Here is a 21418-nt window from a genome sequence, read left to right on the forward strand (position 1 = left end):
AAAATGGATAAACAGATTCAGCAGATCGTACTTTTACAAACATCTCTTTAAAACTTTTAAAAGACTATTTGTCTAGCAGGAAGAGAGCTCGACCAGGGTAACTACTAATATTTACCCAAAACCCCCTACGTACTCCTTTTGACTGAAACAAAAAAAAAATACATTCAGAGACGGAGGAGTCTCCAGGAACTCCATCAAACACTCATAAGCCCGAAGGAAATCCCATGAATTTGGGTGAAACTGTGACGGAGCACAGTTCAACTGTGTTAGCATTTTGCATTCAAAATCAGTAAATGGGACTTTAACACCTAATTCTGAAAAAAAACATATGTAAAAATAGAAATAGGACCAATTTCCCCTTTTCTCGCCTACTCTATCCTCACCACCACAGGGAAGGAACTCTACATTTACTGGTACGTCAACCCTAACATAACTAGAAGAAGAAAGTTTAGAAATTTTTTCCACATTATGATACAGAGAGGCACGACACTTGACATCCGCATGCACCCATGCATAGAGGTCATCTTTCACTTCCACCACCTTATCCTTTTTGTCTTTTGCCATAGTAAAGAAGAAGAAAAGGACAGACAACAATGATGGTAAAACAACACTAACTTTTGGAAGTCATCTTTTTTTTTTCACTTGGTACAGATATGACTGACTTGCCCAAATGTATGTTCCCAACGTGTGAACCAAAAGAAGGGTAATACAAATCATCACAAGCCCACTAAACACATAATCTGCACCACTAACAACTATCAACCGTTGGATTGTGAAAACTGTTCACCTACTTCAAAAACAAACGAGCGGCTCTGATTCGCTTAGCTTAACCACATAAAAATAATTATTACATTAATTACATAAAAAATTATGTAAATGGTTGACATTTCCTAGGAATAGTGAAAGAGTTTTGAAGTTCTCCTTATTCGCTCCTCTCGTTTCACTCGATTTTACGCTAACCCCCTTAAAGGGAAACTCTTCAGTCTACAACAAACAAGTGTCTTTTTTGGAACTCCCCCTGTAGGAAAGCCAGTAAACTAAGGAATCACGCCCTTTTTTTTATTAATAAAGTGGGCTTAGTATCCGTTCTGTCCTATGATTTAGAAGCAGTTGATTTAGCATCTCGATGCAGTCCCCATCCAGCACTTAACCGACGAAAGAGAGGGGAATGCAGCCCCCGCTGCCATATGAGTCGGAGACTATTATAGTTTGACTCTTGTGGGAAATTCTACTTTTTTTGTTTTGGCGATAATCACTTCTGGGAGGTTGAATCCCAGGTTCCACCACAAGAAAGAAGGACAATTGGTAGTTCCCTACGAGGAAGTGCTGCCAAACAAAAAGGGACTAGTCTACATCGGCCGGGATTGGAAAAAAGTCCTTCAAGTCTTCTAAGATCGGATTCAATCGATTATTCGCATTCAACTTGAACAATTCTTGTGACAACAGACGGAATTCCTTCGTTCCCTTTCTCAAAGGCAATAGGAAGATATCGATTTCGAACAAAAAGGCAATCTCGAGTACAAGCCAAGGAGAAAGACAGCTGAACAAGACCCTGCGGATAAGAGAAGAGTTGTGATTAGATTAGCACTCTTTGTCTTCCAGATCACCTAATAGACTGGCCTTACTTAGTTACTCTCCCCAGGAAGAGAAGAGAATCCAGGGGAAGTCGAAAGAGAACTTACAGGTTTTCCTCAAAGCTCACAGCTAGTCCCATATATGATAAGTACTACTAAAGACAAAACGAACTTCTAAGATAAGACTAGAAGAAACCTGTCTTCTCCATCCCTTAGGCCAAGCTTCTAAGTACTTAGCCAACGGATACGAATTCGAAAGAAAGGTAAATCTCTGAAAGGCCTTCGCAGAGCGGGGGGAATACTTTTTTTTGTGGTCTTGCACATGGAAAAGTTAAGTATTCTACGCAGGCTTTATTTACCGGAATTTTTGCTTCAAAGAATGCTTTCAAGCTAAGCACGGATAGCTTTATTTGACAATTAGTGGAAGTCGGGTATGCCTATTCAACATAAACTAAGGCGCTGGGTAGATCGTAGATTGCCGGGTATGAATTAGATTCTAAGTCGGAGAATGCCAATGAAGAGGGCCTTCTTACAGAATATGCTGTTTTGAAAGTTGCCCATCGCCAGCTCTCCTCCGGGCGGGCCCGCCCAAAAGACTCATTTTCTAAGCCTTCGGACAAGATTATTTTTCATAAATGAACAAACAATGGATTCTCCACAACAGCCAAGAATCCCTCCCAGAGGGGGTGTAATGGCCCCGCAGGGAAAGCCCCGCAGGGAATGTCATGTAGTCAAGTGAGGGTGGGGTTCCCGAGCGATAAAAGAAATTGTTAGAGGAACAAGAAAAGCATAGATTTTATTTACTCTAAATAGCCAGCCTTCGTATCAGCCTTAGCCATTCAAGCAGTCCCTAGATGTTTAACAAGTAGGGTCTTTTCAAAGGTTTAATTCTTGACTATTAGAAAGGCTTGGTTATATCGAATTACTTTACCTTTACAGAGAGAGCTCGTGAAAGACTTTCCATTTCAATATCTGTTAATTTCTTTTTGAATTGATTCCTAACAGGATTGGCAAATGTCACTGTGCGTAACACATATACTTGGAAGTGGAATTAAGATAATACCCTTCCATCTTTCTCTTTACTTACTATTCAGTGTATTACTAACCTCGTGAAGGTAGTGATGGAAGTCAGTCGTTTCCCTTTTAGCATTAGGACTTGATGCATATAGCCGTTTACTTTGACTTTGAGCACAAGACATTTTAGAATGCTTTCTTTTTATTGAAGATTGAAGTTGACTAGCGGACATTCCTGTGGGTAAGGAACTATACTCACTCATATAACTTTCGATTAGACTCGCTACATCTTTCTAGAGTTCCAGGTAAACCACTCTTTTATTACGCTCGCTCCCTTAGTCTCAGTACCGAGTACCGATCCGATAAGAGATTGAAATGGAATTGAAACATTCTTACAAAAGTCAAGACAAGAGGGCAGGAAAGACTGATTCAAAGGCTAGGCAAAGGGCAAAGGTGGTGCCCCTACGAGAACTGGCTCTCTATATTAAGATTAAGCAAGATAGATGTGTTAGTGGCATCTTCTTCTAATTCCTATGATTCTGCAGATTCAAATCCGTATGTTATGTATGATTCAGTGGATGAAAGATCGGATTATTATCTTTAATTAAGCATCTCTTTCATCTTCATTTTCTCTAGTGGTATCTGCTGCTTAAGATTTGACTTTTGCTTCCAAAACGGAAAGAAAGGTAAAAGCCAATCCTACGTCCAGGTTTTCGGGACTTTCTTCCCACAGGTTATTCTATACTATACAATTTCTGAAAGAGAGGACCACTCGGGGAGATGAGTCAAAGCTTTCTATAAGATACCAAAGACAGGCGAAGCAAAGGAAAGAGAAAGACTAGCCTGCGTAGTATTACCAGGCATACCTCTCCTAGTGTTTTTCAACCCTGAAGGGAATGAGCAGCTAGCTAACTCGAACTAACCATCATATGGATCCTCAAAAGCATGGCTTGCTTGAATTCTCCGCAGAGAAAGAAAGGGATCAAAGAAACCTACGATGTATCCTCAATCTACCTACCGAGGTATTTCAGCCTTTCAATTATGATTCTTCTCCCGGGTAAAGAACCAGCGAATGAAGGCTCCGTGGCGGCATCGGAGCTGCCAATAAGCCAATCCGTTCCCAGTGACCCATCTAATTGATTCGATCCAGTGCAGAAAGAAGCGAGTGAGCGGCAAATGATCCCATATAGGAACAGGCGCTGTCTCTCAATCCCAATTTTCTGTTTCCCCTACTACCTTAACTTCCAATTAGATCGGGGGCAAGCAGTCATAGGTTTCACTCCTACTCCTGGTATGCCTTTGATAACCTGCATTCCCCAGAAGAGGTGACTCAAAGCAAAGTCGAAGTTTCCTGTCCTTCTTGTAACACGCCTTCTTGCTTTCTCCTTTGAAGGCAATCCTCCCCCTGAAATGCGAAACTCTTCAGTCTACAACAAACAAGTGGGAGAGGCAGGATTCGAACCAGCGTAGACATATTGCCAACGAATTTACAGTCCGTCCCCATTAACCACTCGGGCACTCTCCCCTTCCTGGGCCGAGGCCCCCCTCAATGGGTTCTAAGAAGGAGGGCTGAATAAAAGCTTATTGATTTGGTCACCTACTTATTAGATGTAATTTTGTTAGGCTACTACTTTTCCCGGTTCTTCCGTGAAGTGGGAAAGGAAGTCGGAGCTTTTCAAAGAAATGATGTCTATGGATGTCCACAGACTCCTAGGCTAGAAGGTGAATGGTATGGTTTGCTCACCCTAAGCAACTTAATAAAACTCGTATAGAAACAAAGGGCTTGCTTCCGCATAAGATAAGAATGGTCTGGTGTCCCAGTTCATTCGGACCTGTAGTTAGCTCAGCTTGAGCAGCACTTTACAACCGATAGCACAAAAGAGAACAACGGGAGGCGAGCCCTACCTATTAGGATAGGATTTTGCGTGCATTCTTCCTCTTCTTATTCTTATGAATCTTCTTTGGAGTTCCTAATAAAGACTCCACTCACTATTCTATTTAGACTTCCTTTATCGTGGGCTTTCGAGCGAGGAAAAGAAGGAGGGAAATTACGTGTGATGACAGGTTCACCTATCTTATTTACGCTATTTCCTTGGTGCTCTCATACGAATCAAAGGCTGAGCCTGGAATGGAAAGAGATTCCCTCTTGTGGAAGGCACTAACTCCTTTTATTAAAATATTCATAAAGAAATTCCTGTAATAGTGGATGCCGCAGGAATGAAGGTTTACACAGACTTGTTGAGCTGAAAGCGAGCCTGATTGATGATATGGTTTAGGCCTTAGAATGGCCTATAGCGCATAACAGAAAGAAATCTAGCTATTGCCTTGATCCTTTGGTCTGCTCGGGTCATTCCATTGATACGCTCATCGGGCTCGTCGTTAGGGCTGACAAGGAGAGGAATCATTCCCATCGAATCTCTTCTCCCAGATCTTCTTTGTAGTCCAACTTGGTATATGTAAGAATTCATGCTCAGTTGGGGGAATAGTGTGACTTGGCTGCTTTCTTCGAAAAATTTATTATTCTTTTTTTCCTCTGTTTTGTAAGTGAACGAAAGGCTAACATAAGCTAGAGTGGAACGATTTACTTTTCTATCTTGATGGCTAGAAAGCCGTCCGGCCCTACGTTCCGGATAAGCTGGATAAGCAGCATCTCAGAAGGAAAGTCTCAACCCTTTGCTACGAAAGTAGGCTATTCTTCCCAGAGAAAAGGTTTCATATCATATAAAGGTTTGGCACCTAGTTATCTTTATTTAAGTCGGCCTGACTCGGGCTAAGTTAACAACTAGTTGACCTTTCCCAATGAAACTTCTTTCCCTGGAGCAACTGAAAAAAGACCGGGTATGTCTGAAAACCTGAAACGGATTCGTTAACAACATATAATAGATATACCCCAGATACCATTTGAACCAGAGCTGAAACCTTTCGCTTCGCTCTAGTGACTACGTTCCTCGAGCAGGGAGTGGTCTTGTCTTTCCGGGGGCAGCCCTTGAGACCACACCATCTACGACCATCATACATAAGACTTTGGGCCTATCTCTAGCTCTAGATAAAGGCTCTCTCTATCTAAAAGGGTAGTGAGTTACTGTCGAAGTGTCAGGCCTTTTCGATTGATCAAGTTTATCCGTCATGTCTGGCTGTGATACAATTGGCGGGAAACTCCGGGTGGGGCGGTCAACTCACTTACTTAATATAGTATCTCCTGGATTAAGGGAGACTATACCCTGTGCAATGACTTTTCCGCTTTTGCATCTACCATTACTGGCAGTAAAGCCTCCATCCAGTAGATCTTAAGCTAGGATTCTCGAATGGGGAGAGCTACTCCCAGAAGACTAAGACTGCTATTATCAATATAAAGCATAGATACATTAGAGCTCGCTCTTCTCTAAGACCATCTCAAGGTCCTCTATTTCCAGCTAAAGGAAATAGAGAGTCTAAGCCCTTGTCCCTTTCTCTCCCTGCTTGCCTCACCTAAAAAGCCTAAAAAGGCAGGAGGCTTAGCTACTAGTCCGAAAGCCAGAAGCCGAAGGAAAATGAGACTCGCTAAGACTAGGGAAAGAGCGGCTAGCTAACTAGCTGATAGAGATGGCAGAGCTCCTTTCTCACTAAGAGCAGCAAAGGCGAATACCACTACCTTGGCTCCCTCCTTTGCTGATAGAGCGCCATAAGTCGGATGCAGGGGCCTAACCTAATAAGATCGGCAGAGGGGAGATGGTTGATAGCTTAGGTTTAGCAACAAAATTAGGGATGGGGAGCTCCTTTCATATTGTATCAGAATGACAAGGCAAAAGATATGGGCTGAGTCTAGCTTGGGACGAGGCTTAGAGAAAGGTAGTTTGCGAGAGAGATGGCCAGGCAGTTCTTAAGATCAGCAACTCGGCGGATAGAGAGCTTGAGCCCAATGGACTTCTTATTGATGAATCTCGTGACCTCTTAGCTAGAGACTGGGAGAGAGGGGAATTTCTGCGTAGATGGACTTGCCAAGCTAGGACTTCATATCAACTCGGTACAGTCTTCAGAGATCCGCCAGAGTTCATTACTTCTTTACTCTTTTCAGATCTAGTGGGTCTTGCCCTCCCACCCGGGCTAAGGTTCGGTCTAGTCCTTTTTAAGTTAAGGCAGTGTAGTAGATTACCTTACTACATTTAGTAACTCAACTCAAATGCAACTCTACCTTCAGCCAGAAGGAAATTAGAAACTTATTACCAACGCGGATTAGCTCTTAAGACTGCTCCGCTCACTAGGATACCGTCTTACGCTGTACCCGGTCTCAGACCGGACAGCACGAAACTACTCTCTAGCTCTTTCTGTAGCTAATCGAGGAGAAGTTCTCTAGACATCCCTGGTTGTTACCATTTTAGGAAGTCAACTCTTGCCACTCCTACCTCAGGTTATCCGGTATCCGAAAATTCGATCCTCATAGCAGGAAGAAAGGGGAACTCCTAGCTTAAAAGCTCATAGCTGCGGCTGCCCAGCTTTCCTTATAGCCAATCCCGTGCCCAACTCTTGGGTTTTTGAGAAGCTCACCCCCATCGCGATTTGGGAACTCACACAACATCCTTAATCGAATGGCACCACTGCAAAACTGGAAACCTAGAAAGAACACCTTCCTAATCTCAATGAAGAAAGACTTTCCAGCAAGCAATCAAATAGGTTCAAGCACCTCTACTTTCAGGTTCAGGCAGTTCCTTTATTGAAGTTTTTCGGGTAGAGGGGCATGGATTGAATCTTCTTATTAGCCCCTGATCCCATCCTTTCTTCTCTTAAGATCTTTCTAGTTAAAAAGTCCTTCTTCTTTAATCGGTCGCACCAACTTGTTCCCGCTTTGGGATGGGAACTAGGTTGGAATTCAAAGAAAACACATGCGAAAGGCAGCGTGATGACAGTTGATCTTTGGCTTACTTACTAATTGTGGGCACGAAACGGAAATAGAGAAGTTAAGCAAATAACTAATTGGCGTGGGGGAGGAAAATCCTCTTTTGCACATCCTTTAGTTTAGTTGGGCTAAAAACTTCTCCGCTGGGTCGGAAGCCTTTGAGTGTACAAGGGGTACAGAAAAACCTTACCTGTTCGAAAAAGAGAATCTTGACCCTTATTTCATAGGGCTGGGAATGGGAACAAGAAGAATCGCTAACAACCAGAAAGAGGTCCTTTTGGCTTTTTTTCTCTAAGTAGCTTTGGTAAGCTATTGCCTTACCAACTAACTAATAAAAGGAGTAGTAGTAGCAGTCGCCCCTCCTCGGGTGGATTCCCCTTTTTACTCCTAAAACGAAGGATCGAAAGAAATCTCTCGTACTTTTTTTTCTTTAGTACTAAAAAGGCGAGCTTTCCTGGCATATCAGATGCCATTTCACCAGCTTCATTATCTGACTTCTCACCTGGGCTAAGCCCCGAACTTGGGACTACATAAAAAAAAAGAAAATCCCTTCCCATTAGCAGAGTACGAGTCGGGAACATCAAGAAAAACCTAAGCTCGCGCCTTGGAAGACAATAGACTTATTGGTACCTAGATAGCGCCTCCTAACACGGGAAAGAAAAAGCTGCTGGGTTACGGACAAAAAATACTTATTCGAAAAAAAACCAGATTCCGTAGACTCGAACGCGACCAATTAACAACACTCCATTCTAGTCTCAAGATTTGGAACATTACAACCATATTGCCGATAGCGCTCTTTTCGTTTTTTGTCCCATCATCTGGTAACCGCCGAATGATCCACAAGAAAGGTGGCAGGAATCAAACCTAGCTTGTGTAGCCCCCTAATGGTTTAGGTAAGCAAGCCTCCATAGCTTTCTGCGCCCCAACGGCGCCTTTCCTTTCGATCATTCAACTAGGTGTGATATACCAAATTCCAATTCTGAGAATGTCTTTCTAGAAGGGTATAGGACTGACAAAACAACCTCAACCGAATAAGCCGAAACCACAGAAGGATAAGAAGAAAGGGCATAAAGCTAAGCAAAGGAAAGCTATTTCTCGCGCAACGTGCCACTGATGTGTGCCCTAAGGTGGTTAGTTACCAATGAAGACGTGAGTCGTCGAATTGGATCTGTACAATTTCTCAATCCTGACTGCTGCTTGTTTTATAGTGCGTACAACTATCGTCCGCAGTCAACCTTACTTCGGTACAGAGGATTGATGTGTCATGTTCCTAACCATAGGATTGCTCCACTAGAGAGGTCGGGCATTCATTACTACAATTACCAGCATCTCTTCTTTCCCTGCTCCAATATGAGTTGAGATTCTCAGAGTTTAGAGTAAAGTATGAGTAGAATGTCAGAGGTCTTCTAGGGTCACTCTCCTCATTTATTCAATGCTTTGGAGGAAGAGGGGCAACAGACAAGGAGAGCACTTGGCATGAATTAATGTAATAAGTGTAAAAATAATTACACGTTGATGCATTCAAATGGTTGCACGTTGAGCTTGGGAGCTACTAAACTTACAACGCTCCGAGATATAAGTGTCGTAAAAACCTCAACTTGCTCTCAACAACCGCAAGTCAAGCTTGGAGGTTATGGTCCATACTCAAATAACTCGGTCAAATACACTATATCTTGGAACCAAATTTTAAATATCAGAAATAACTTCCTAAAGAAAAACCGTTATAAGCACCTCTATAGTATCCGCATATATCTTGGCCACAATACAGGTCAATTTGGATTACTATCAAATGGATCACGAACAATTCGGAAAGACCCTGTATAATTCAGTTCTCACCATGCAACGATAAATTGGGCCATCACAGCTATAGAGGGCATCAGATACCAAAGCTAACAAAAAAGATAATAGTTTTCTAAATATTCTTGAGTATAAAGAACTGACTTGAGTGTCGGAGTCCTTTTTGCAGGTCAGACACTTGGGTCAGAACTTTGAGGAACAAATAGATCGTCACTGGAGCTCTGGAATTGAAGGTTACATCCGGTATTGCCGAGCTATTCCTCGGAGAGCAGTTCTAAAAAAAACATATATATATATATATAATTATTTTATATTTATTTAATTTAATTTTAATTTTATACTCACTTTTTTTAATTTACAATTCTTAAGAATTTATACAATTATTAAAATAAGTATTAAACATTTTAAAGATTTATATATTAAATTGTTAGTGAAGATATGTATTTTAATTTTAGATTTTTAATTATTTTATATTTCTTATTTACGTGAAATCAATTTTATCAATTCAACTAGTAATTTATCGATTAAACTAATAAATTAATAACTTGATCGGTTCAATTATCAATTCGGTTTTGACAATTATGAAACCAACATAAGCGGTTTAATAGCATGAGATTAAAGTTAGTCACTTTCAAAGAATCTTGTACTCACTCGTTATTGTGTGGACTTGTTCAAAAAGCTCGCTTCTAGCATGTAAGGACCCAACTCGCATTTTTGATATGACAACATATCTCCTCATCCATGAAGTTAATTCCGGCAAGGTCATGTTCAGTGTGGAGCTTGGCCATGGTTGGAGATTGCCTTATGAAATACCTCGATATTTAACTTTCTTCACTTGGCTTTGGTTTTTCTATTATATATAGGCAAAAAATTCGATGGTCCTAAAATGGTTGGACCATTAAATAGTCTAATAATAAAATATATTTTTTAACTTTTTAATAATTATTAAATAGTTTTTATTTAATTTTATCTACAAATTAATTCTTTATCTATTATTTAATTTAAAATTTATTTTTTATTATTTTATTATTCATCTATCTTGTCTTTAGAATTCTATCTTAATTTTTTTTCAATTTTATTTCAATTTAGGTACTCTAATCTTATCTTTTTAATATTAAAATTAATAATTGGTGCATAATCTATAGTCATTTGTATTTCAATTTCCCAATTCTATAATTGTGATCATCTATCAAATATCCTTGATTATCAATTTGTTCACCATTTTTGTTCATCATCTTATCCATCTCGTTGATTTTCAATTTGTTTATCATTAATCAAACTTCGCAGTTACAAAAATTGTAATCTACAGAGATTCAATCGATTTCTTCATTATAGTAATTGATTGGTTTGTGAAAGTCCCTTTTCATGGTCATAAAATAATCGATTGTTTTACTACAACAATGACTGAAAATATATATTTTTTTCTTTAAAACAATCGATTGATTAGTGAAAAATATGTGTTTTCTTTAAAACAATCGATTTCATGAGTTATTTAATTGATTGGTTGAGAAAAACAATTGATTGATTAAATTATCCAATTAATTGGTTGGAGAAAATAATTATACATACTCAGAAATTTTTTATTATACAAACAACCAATTATTTGAGAAGATTTATTTAAAGATTCATTTTAATTTTTTTAGTGTTATATGATCTAGTTTATTGAATAATTTTTTTTATTGGACAGTTTTAAGATGTCAAATATATTTATAGGCCCTGAGATGGATGAGCAGTATGAATCCAAACAAGATTTAGGAGATAATTTTATTGAGGGGAGTATTTTTCTGAAATTGATCCGTAAGAGAATATCCTTGAAGCTGCATATGCCATTGATTCCGTGCAAGACCCATTACTGAGATTACTTGGCAGACCCATTACTGATAAAGTAAGCAAGTCATGTATTAATTAACTTGTAATTGATTTTTTGGACAATCTATTAATATATTTGGATTATCTTTCAAATTCTTGAATTAGTGGCATTAAGGTGCACTGATGAGCAATCTGATATAAGTTTCAAGACAACATAAAAACTTCCATCGAGATTTGTGATATGCTCAATAACACCTAACGAAATAACTTTACTCATTATAAGTTGTAAATGTAATGCTAATAAGTGCTATGTTTTATTATATACTAATAGTTATATGAATCCATTAATGTTTGTAGATAGATGTCTACAGCGAGGTAGATTTAAACAAGAAGATGTAGCTGTATGTTTATAAATTTATGCAACCTACTGCTGATTTGAAATTTTTTGTCTACGCTTTAGGATATATAGTTTTTCCTTAGCAATATACATAACACTCACGTTAAAATTTTATGGTTTAGATATATATTCCCATTCAAGAGGATGACAATTGGTATCTAATGGTAATTTCTGTTGACAATCGCACAATGTATCACTTGGACACCCATTTTGATGATGAAAAAAATTTTCATCATAAAGTGTTATTAATACACTAGTAAGGCAAACAAAACTTTTTTTTATGCTTGTTGTATTTGCTAATATTTTGTTTTTAATCTTTAACTATTTAATTGGAAACAGGCAAAAGTGTTTGAGCAAATTACCAGGTCAAGTTTTTACAAGGATGATGGCGTTCAAGCATATAATAAATAGTTTCATGACTATAAAATCAAAAGGCCAGAATATATACGTTAATGAGGTTCAAACTGAAACTCTACAACTTGGTTAATGAAGTGGATGGATATGATGTTTGAGTTTAAACCAAAGGGTAACAATGAGGTGAGCAGCCAAAATAAATCTCTAATTTTTATACTCCATTTTGTGATACTAATATGTTATTCATAAATTTGATGTATGAGCATAATAGGTATCTTTTCTATATGATTTATATGGTATTTTGATGATTTGCTAGAGGATTTTGTGAATTACACCCTAGCAGATGATACTTTGAGTTTTTGTGGCCATTTATTGATTTTAGGCAGCATTCGGATGAAGATTTGGCAAAATTCATGAAGAAGCAAAAGAAGGCTTCATGCGTACGCACAACTGGCACGATAAGAAACCTCATGTGTAAGCATTTATTCCACGTACGCACGTATGAACAAGATAAACAAGCCAATTCTTCTATGGATAGATCGCGCTAAATGGCACATCACCAGCATTTAGCACCGAGCCCTTGAATTCGAGTGCAACCCTCGTGGGATAGGTAGCGCTAAACGCCACATCACCAGCGTTTAGCGCCGGGAGCGAAATATAAAGTGGTCTCCACGCACGCAACCAAATCACACGGAAGGCATATTATTTGTTTTAAATTCAAATAAATCAACAGAAAAAATATTATTAGGTTTAGTTAGTTTTTGGTATTAATGAGGATTTTATATAAAAAGGGAAAAGATTTTCCCTACAGGCTTTTTCTTCTCCACTTTGACATTTTTCGGTTTTACACATTTTTACACTTTAGGATTTTCTCTGCATCATGAGCCACTAAACCTCCATTGTTAAGGTTAGGAGCTCTGCTTACTTTAATGGTTAATACTATTTGTTCTACTCTTGATTATTGCATTGATTTCTGTCTAAGAATTGGTTTCGTTCTTCATCCTAAGGATTAGAGTATATTGGAAAATAACCTTAATCTAAATTGAATCCCTTTGAATCTTAAAAAAATTAAATAACTGGAATTAAAGCTTGAAACCCTTTTTTCACAATTCTTTGATTATCTAATTTTAATGTGATACGTGATATATAATCGGATTAATTCTAGATTCTTAGGGATTGTGTGGTTTATAAATCAGAATTTGAACTTAACCTTTTAACACAATTGATTGATCGAGAAATTGACAATTGGTTGGGTTAGAAGAGATTGAATTGCCAAGGAATTAGAATTCAATCACTTAGGATTTGTCATGAACTAAATCTTTTTATGATCAAGGTAGTTGACAATGATTGTGACACCAGTTGTGGATGCCAACAACTTCGAGTTGAAGTCTTAACTCATTACTTTGGTCTAGCAGAATTGTCAATTTAGTAGAAGCCCTCAAGAGGACCCCAACATATTTATCTCCAATTTTTTGAGGATTTATGATACAGTTAAGGCCAATGGGGTACCCGCTGATGTCTATAGGTTGTTGCTTTTTCTGTTTACTGTAAGGGACCAGGCAAGTTAGTGGCTTGAGACACAATCCAAGGAGAGTATAGCAACTTGGGAGGATTTGGTTAGTAAGTTCTTAACCAAATTTTTCCCCCTTTAGAGGTTGACTAAGTTGAGGATAGATACTTTCAAACAGCTTGATGGCGAGTCTCTCTATGAAGCTTGGGAGAGGTACAAGGCTATCGTGAGAAAGTGCCCCCCAGACATGTTCGCAGATTGGGTACTAGTGCAGAATTTGAATGTCCACAAACTAACCGGCAAGTGCACCGAGTCGTACCAAGTAATACCTCAGGTGAGTGAGGGTTGATTACACAAGAATTGATGGATTAAGCAACAATGGTTGAGTGATTTACTTAGTCAGACAAACAGAAAATGGTGTTTGAGAGTTCAATAACATTAAACAGTAAATTCAGAGAATTAGAAAGCAAGCAGTGAATGAGTTGTGAAATATATATGAGAAAACAGTTAAGGTTTCAGAGTTGTTTATCTTCTGGATTTCTATTTTTTACCAACTATTTTAATCATGCAAGATTCAATTCATGGCAAACTATATGTGACTAAACCCTAATTCCTTAGACCTTTTTAATGTCCTCTAACCTTCATCAACTGCCAATTCCTTGGTCACTTGATTCCGATTAGAGGATTAAGTTCAATTCTAGTTTATATGCCACAAAAATCCTAATTATCCAAATATAAGAGGATTATATGTCGCGTATCCTGTTAAGTCCAGATAATTAGAAATTTAAGAGAAATTTTTTCAAGCTGTTATTCAGGTAAATTGCTTTTCCAAGTTTTACAAGAACTCAATTAGAATAAGGGTCATATTTATGTTCCACCCAAATTCATAAGATAAAGAATGAAAAAAATTCTTGAAATTGAAATCAATACATGAATTAAAATAGAAAAATAATAGTATTAATTCATAGAATGAACAGAGCTCCTAACCTTAACAGTAGAGGTTTAGTTGGTCATGGTTCAGAGAGAAAACAAGGATTCTGAAATACTGTAAAGTGCGAAATGAGGTCCGAGAGAAGAGAAGCCGAAGGGCTGAATCTTTTCCCTTTTATATCTAATCCTAATTAATATAAAATATATTTTCTAAAACTAAATAATATCTTTTCCTATTGTAAAATAAAATAAAGTTTACTAAAAAATAAATAAAATCTTTGAGCTACTCTAAAGGACGAATTGGGAACCACCTTAGAATTAGTTGTGGCGCCAAACTTGAGTTGGACCAAGTTTGACGCCACAATGCCCGCATGCAATCTTGAGAGTGTGGTGATCTTGGAGCCAAACTTGGAAAATTCCAAGTTTGACTTCTCTTCAATGCCATGCAATTCCTAGAGGTGGGTGAGTGTGGCGCCACACTTGGGAAATTCCAAGTTTGGCTTCACTGAAACCGAATGCTTTGGAAGATTATATGATTATGGCGCCAAACTTGGAAAATTCCAAGTTTGGTGCCATCAAGGCAGTAATTCTAGACGAGAAGCATAGACTATTAAATATTGTTAGAAAGATATGGAAGTTAACTTTTCAATGCCATTAAAACTGCATCAATTGGACTTTTGTAGCTCATGTTATACGCATTAGAGTGAAAGGTGGTCAGGGTTGATAGCATCATCCACTTTCTTCCGTTTCTTCTATACGAATTCTGTCAAATCCATCTGAATGCTACCTAAAATAAATCACATTGCACACAACTCAAAGTAGCATTCATAGTGGCTAAAAAATCCTTAACTCTTGATTAAACTTTGCAATTCAAATACAAATTCACTAGGAAAAGATAGGAAAGATGCTCACGCATCACAACACCAAACTTGAATTGTTGCTTGTCCTCAAGCAACCAAAACTAATATAAACTTAGGATGTAAATTTGCATGAGAAGTTCAATTAAGCTCCTGTCGTTTCTCAAAGTGGGGTTTATACATTGAAGCTCTGAATAGTTTTGGCATCTCACCATCCTTTGAATTTGAGGAATGTCACTGTCATTTGGAATTAGAATCCAGATAATATTATGAATTCTCTGGCCTTTTTATTTCGGATTAATCGTTGAACACAGCAAGTTTTCTTTCATTCTCTTTTCTTTGGTGCTTTGCACCTTGAGCCTAGCCGTGACTTTAAATGTTTTGTCTCAAGCTTCACTTGACACAAAAATACTACAAGCATTTAACTGGGGAACTCTCTTTGAGTGCTGATTTTTCTTTCAATTACTCCCAGACAGTGGTGCTCAAAGCCTTTAGCATACTTTGTAATTGCAGTTGGCCTTGAGTCTTAGTGCTCTGTCTCAAGACTTACTTGACACATTCACACCACAAGCATATGGCTAGGAAAACAACTCTTTGAGCTTTTAATCATATTTGACCTTCCTAGCCATTGATGCTTAGAGCCTTGGACATTGCTCTTCTTTATTTTCTTTTTGCTGTTTCTTTTGCTTTAAGGATTAAGCTTTTGTTTAATTTAGAGAATTCATAATAGTTCTCAATCTCTAAATTCCTATTCGTCATACATCAACATCCTTTGATTCAAATTCAAATTTGAATTGTTCATATCATGCATTCAAAATCACAGATAATACTACCACATTTAAGTAAATAAGACTACTCTTAAATATAAACTCAATTTCTCATGCAATACCTCACTTCTTTCTTTTTCTTTTTAGATTCAAACTCAGTGAGCGGTACATGGGATATCTTTTTTTTTCAAACTAAAAACAAACAACAGAATTAAAAATAACAGATTTAAATTGGAACCTAGGAATTAAAATTACTAAAGATCATGCAGATACTCAAACAAAATAGCAGAAAGCATAAATATAACATAATAATAGCGGAAGGGGGTATAAAATGAAAGGAACTCAACCACCTCAGTTATCCTGGTGGTCATCTCATTCCTCAGGCTGTGCTCCCCCGTGAAGATGATTCGCCTTCCTTTGGTGCCATAGATGATAAAATAAATAGAGAGCGCACTCTACAACACCAAACTTAAAAGTTTGCTTGTCCCCAAGCAAAGAAAAACTCCAGGGTGTCAAAAATTCCTTTTAATTGCTCCTGTTTCTGTTCTAATCACTCTGCATGACCAAAATACATGTAAAATAAGAAAAATTATAAAAAAAATTGAGATAAAGTAATTTAAAACCACAACTAAAATAACTATAATGCTAAAATCAAAATAACTATAAAATTAAAACCAAAGTAACTGCAAAACCAAGGATACTAGTAGTTGGATTGCCTCACAACAAGCGCTTCTTTAACGTCACTAGCTTGACGGTTGATTGTTGTTTTTTCTTCCTCTTTTTCTAGTTAGTTAAGAGAAATGACTTTAGTGGACATTGATGAGCGGATAATTTATACGCTTTTTGGCATTGTTTTTAGTAAGTTTTTAGTAGGATCTAGTTACTTTTAGGGATGTTTTCATTAGTTTTTATGTTAAATTCACATTTCTGGACTTTACTATGAGTTTGTGTGTTTTTCTATGATTTCAGGTATTTTCTGGCTGAAATTGAGGGACTTGAGCAAAAATCAGATTCAGAGGTTGAAGAAGGACTGCTGATGCTGTTGGATTCTGACCTCCCTGCACTCAAAGTGGATTTTCTGGAGCTACAGAACTCAAAATGGCGCGCTTCCAATTGCGTTGGAAAGTAGACATCCAGGGCTTTCCAGAAATATATAATAGTCCATACTTTGGCCAAGAATAGACGATGTAAACTGGCGTTCAACGCCAGCTTTCTGCCCAAATCTGGCGTCCAGCGCCAGAAAAGGAGCCAAAACCAGAGTTGAACGCCCAAACTGGCACAAAAGCTGGCGTTCAACTCCAAGAAGGACCTCTACACGTGCAACACTCAAGCTCAGCCCAAACACACACCAAGTGAGCCCCGGAAGTGGATTTATGCATCAATTACTTACTTCTGTAAACCCTAGTAGCTAGTTTATTATAAATAGGACCTTTTACTATTGTATTAGACATCTTTTGATCAGTTGTATGCTATCTTAGATCACGTTTGAGGGTTGGCCTCTCGGCCATGCCTGGACTTTCACTTATGTATTTTTAACGGTAGAGTTTCTACACTCCATAGATTAAGGTGTGGAGCTCTGCTGTTCCTCAAAGATTAATGCAAAGTACTACTATTTTCTATTCAATTCATCTTGTTTCGCTTCTAAGATATTCATTCGTACTTCAATCTGAATGTGATAAACGTGACAATCATCATCATTCCCTATGAACGCGTGCCTGACAACCACTTCCGTTCTACCTGAGACTAAATGGGTATCTCTTAGATCTCCTAACCAGAATCTTCGTGGTGTAAGCTAGAATGATGGCGACATTCAAGAGAATCCGGAAGGTCTAAACCTTGTCTGTGGTATTCCGAGTAGGATTCAATGAATGAATGACTGTGACGAGCTCCAAACTCGCGATTGCGGGGCGTTAGTGAAAGACGCAAAAGGATAGTAAATCCTATTCCAGCATGATCGAGAACCGACAGATGAATAGCCGTGCCGTGACAGGGTGCGTTGACCATTTTCACTGAGAGGATAAGATGAAGCCATTGACAAGGGTGATGCCTCCAGACGATTAGCCGTGCCGTGACAGGGCATTGGATCATTTTCCCGAGAGATGACCAAAAGTAGCCATTGACAGTGGTGATGTATCACATAAAGCCAGCCATGGAAAGGAGTAAGACTGATTGGATGAAGATAGCAGGAAAGCAGAGGTTCAGAAGAACGAAAGCATCTCCATTCGCTTATCTGAAATTCCTACCAATGAATTACATAAGTATTTCTATCCCTATTTTATTATATTAAATTCGAAAACACCATTATCAATTTATATCTGCCTAACTGAGATTTACAAGGTGACCATAGCTTGCTTCATACCAACAATCTCCGTGGGATTCGACCCTTACTCACGTAAGGTATTACTTGGACGACCCAGTGCAGTTGCTGGTTAGTTACACGGAGTTGTGAACCATGGTCTTGGCATCAAGTTTTTGGCGCCATTTCCAGGGAAAGAAAGAGCAATGAATTTTACATAATTAAAGTGTAATCACGATTCCGCGTACCAAGTTTTTGGCGCCGTTGCCGGGGATTGTTCGAGTTTGGACAAGTAACGGTTCATCTTGTTGCTCAGATTAGGTAATTTTCTTTTTATTTTATTTTCAGAAGTTTTTCAAAAAATATTTCAAAAATTTTCTCACCTGTTTTCGAAAAAAATTTTAGATTCAAAATTTTTAAGAATGAATTCTAGTGTTTCATGAAGCATGTGAAGCCTGGCTGGCTGTAAAGTCATGTCTAAATTCTTTTGGACTGAGGCTTCCAACCATCAGCTGTTACACGACTGTAGGGTATGTCAGGCATGTCATGTCTGAATTACATGCTGAAGCTTGGCTGGCCATTGGCCATGTCTAGTGTTTTGGACCGGAGCTTTCATTGAAAGCTTGGCTGGCTAGTGAGCCATGTCTAATTCCTGGACTGAAGCTTTAGACTAAGAATGCAAGATTCCTGGAATTCATGTTAAAAATTTCGGAATCCTTATTTTTTCTTTTTTATATAATTTTCGAAAAAAAAAATCCAAAAAAATTAGAAAATCAAAAAAAAAAATTATTTTGTGTTTCTTGTTTGAGTCTTGAGTCATATCATAAGTTTGGTGTCACTTGCATATGCATCTTGCATTTTTTGAAAATATCATGCATTCATAGTGTTCTTCATGATCTTCAAGTTGTTCTTGGTAAGTCTTCTTGTTTGATCTTGATGTTTTCATGTTTTGTGTCTTTTCTTGTTTTTCATATGCATTCTTGAATTCTTAGTGTCTAAGCATTAAAGAATTCTAAGTTTGGTGTCTTGCATGTTTTCTTTGCATTAAAAATTTTTCAAAAATGTGTTATTGATGTTCATCATGATCTTCATAATATTCTTGGTGTTCATCTTGACATTCATAGTGTTCTTGCATGCATTCCTTGTTTTGATTCAAAAATAAAAGAGAAAAACATGAAAATGATGTTTTTAATTTTTCTCTTGCATCATAAAAATTCAAAAATAAAAAAAATATCTTTCCCTTTTTCTCTCATCAAATTCGAAAATTTGAGTTGACTTTTTCAAAAAATTTTAAAATCAAGTTGTTTCTTATGAGTCAAATCAAATTTTCAATTTGAAATTCTTATCTTTTTCAAAATCTTTTTCAAAAATCAAATCTTTCAAAATTCTTAGTTATTTTCGAAAATTTCAAAAATATTTTTCAAAAATCTTTTTCTTATTTTTATACCAAATTTTCGAAAATAACAATAACAATTAATGTTTTGATTCAAAAATTTCAAGTTTGTTACTTGCTTGTTAAGAAAGATTCAAACTTTAAGTTCTAGAATCATATCTTGAGATTTCTTGTGAATCAAGTCATTAATTGTGATTTTAAAAATCAAATATTTTTCAAAACTAATTTCAATCATATCTTTTCAAAAATATCTTCTTATCTTTTTCAAAAATTTGATTTCAAAATATCTTCTCTAACTTCCTAACTTCTTATCTTTTCAAAATTGATTTTCAAATTTGTTTCAACTAACTAACTAACTTTTTGTTTGTTTCTTAACTTTTTCAAAACTAGCTAACTAACTCTCTCTCTCTCATTTTCGAAAATATCTTCCCCCTTTTTCAAAATTTCTTTTTAATTTATTAATTATTTTAATTTTCGAAAATTACTAACATTTTTCAAAAACTATTTTCAAAAATCACTAACTCTTTTTCAAAAATTATTTTCGAAAATTCCTTCTCTCTCATCTTATTTTATTTATTTATTCATCTACTAACATCTCATCTCACATCTCAACCCTCCTCACAGTTGTATTTCTTCCATTATATTACATTCTTTGTCTCCCCCTCTTCTTCTACTCATACAGGGATCCCTATACTGTGGTATAAAGGACCCATATTATTATTATTATTATTTTTGTGTGCCCTCTTCTTTGTCATATGAGCAGGAGCAAGGACAAGAACATTCTTGTTGAAGCAGATCCAGAACCTGAAAGGACTCTGAAGAGAAAATTAAGAGAAGCTAAATTACAACAATCCAGAGATAACCTTTCAGAAATTTTCGAACAGGAAAAGGATATGGCAGCCGAAAATAATAATAATGCAAGGAAGATGCTTGGTGACTTTACTGCACCTAATTCCAATTTACATGGAAGAAGCATCTCCATTCCTGCCATTGGAGCAAACAACTTTGAGCTGAAACCTCAATTAGTTTCTCTGATGCAGCAGAACTGCAAGTTTCATGGACTTCCATCTGAAGATCCTTTTCAGTTCTTAACTGAATTCTTGCAGATATGTGATACTGTTAAGACTAATGGAGTAGATCCTGAAGTCTACAGGCTCATGCTTTTCCCTTTTGCTGTAAGAGACAGAGCTAGATTATGGTTGGATTCTCAACCCAAAGACAGCCTGAACTCTTGGGATAAGCTGGTCACGGCTTTCTTAGCCAAGTACTTTCCTCCTCAAAAGCTGAGCAAGCTTAGAGCTGATGTTCAAACCTTCAGACAGAAAGAAGGTGAATCCCTCTATGAAGCTTGGAAAAGATACAAACAGTTGACCAAAAAGTGTCCTTCTGACATGCTTCCAGAATGGACCATCCTAGATATGTTCTATGATGGTTTATCTGAGCTATCAAAGATGTCACTGGACACTTCTGCAGGTGGATCCATTCACCTAAAGAAAACGCCTGCAGAAGCTCAAGAACTCATTGACATGGTTGCTAATAACCAGTTCATGTACACTTCTGTAAGAAATCCTGTGAGTAATGGGACGCCTATGAAGAAGGGAGTTCTTGAAATTGATACTCTGAATGCCATATTGGCTCAGAATAAAATATTGACTCAGCAAGTCAATATGATCTCTCAGAGTCTGAATGGAATGCAAACTGCATCCAACAGTACTCAAGAGGCTTCTTATGAAGAAGAAGCTTATGATCTTGAGAACCCTGCAATAGCAGAGGTGAATTACTTAGGTGAACCTTATGGAAACACCTATAACTCATCATGGAGAAATCATCCAAATTTCTCATGGAAG

The 21418-nt window shown here is 37.4% G+C and overlaps 1 non-coding gene across 1 annotated transcript; it reads right to left on the reverse strand.

Moving 5' to 3' along the window:
• Positions 1-20860: 20860 nt before the first annotated feature.
• LOC148571567 (small nucleolar RNA R71) lies at positions 20861-20968 on the reverse strand. The gene has a single exon (XR_015908762.1). It is a non-coding gene; the product is annotated as a small nucleolar RNA R71 (small nucleolar RNA).
• Between the last annotated feature and the right edge of the window lie 450 nt (positions 20969-21418).

The sequence above is a fragment of the Arachis ipaensis genome, chromosome B3 (genome assembly GCF_059453495.1).
Source record: "Arachis ipaensis isolate K30076 ecotype BB chromosome B3, ASM5945349v1, whole genome shotgun sequence".
NCBI classification, from domain to species: domain Eukaryota; kingdom Viridiplantae; phylum Streptophyta; class Magnoliopsida; order Fabales; family Fabaceae; genus Arachis; species Arachis ipaensis.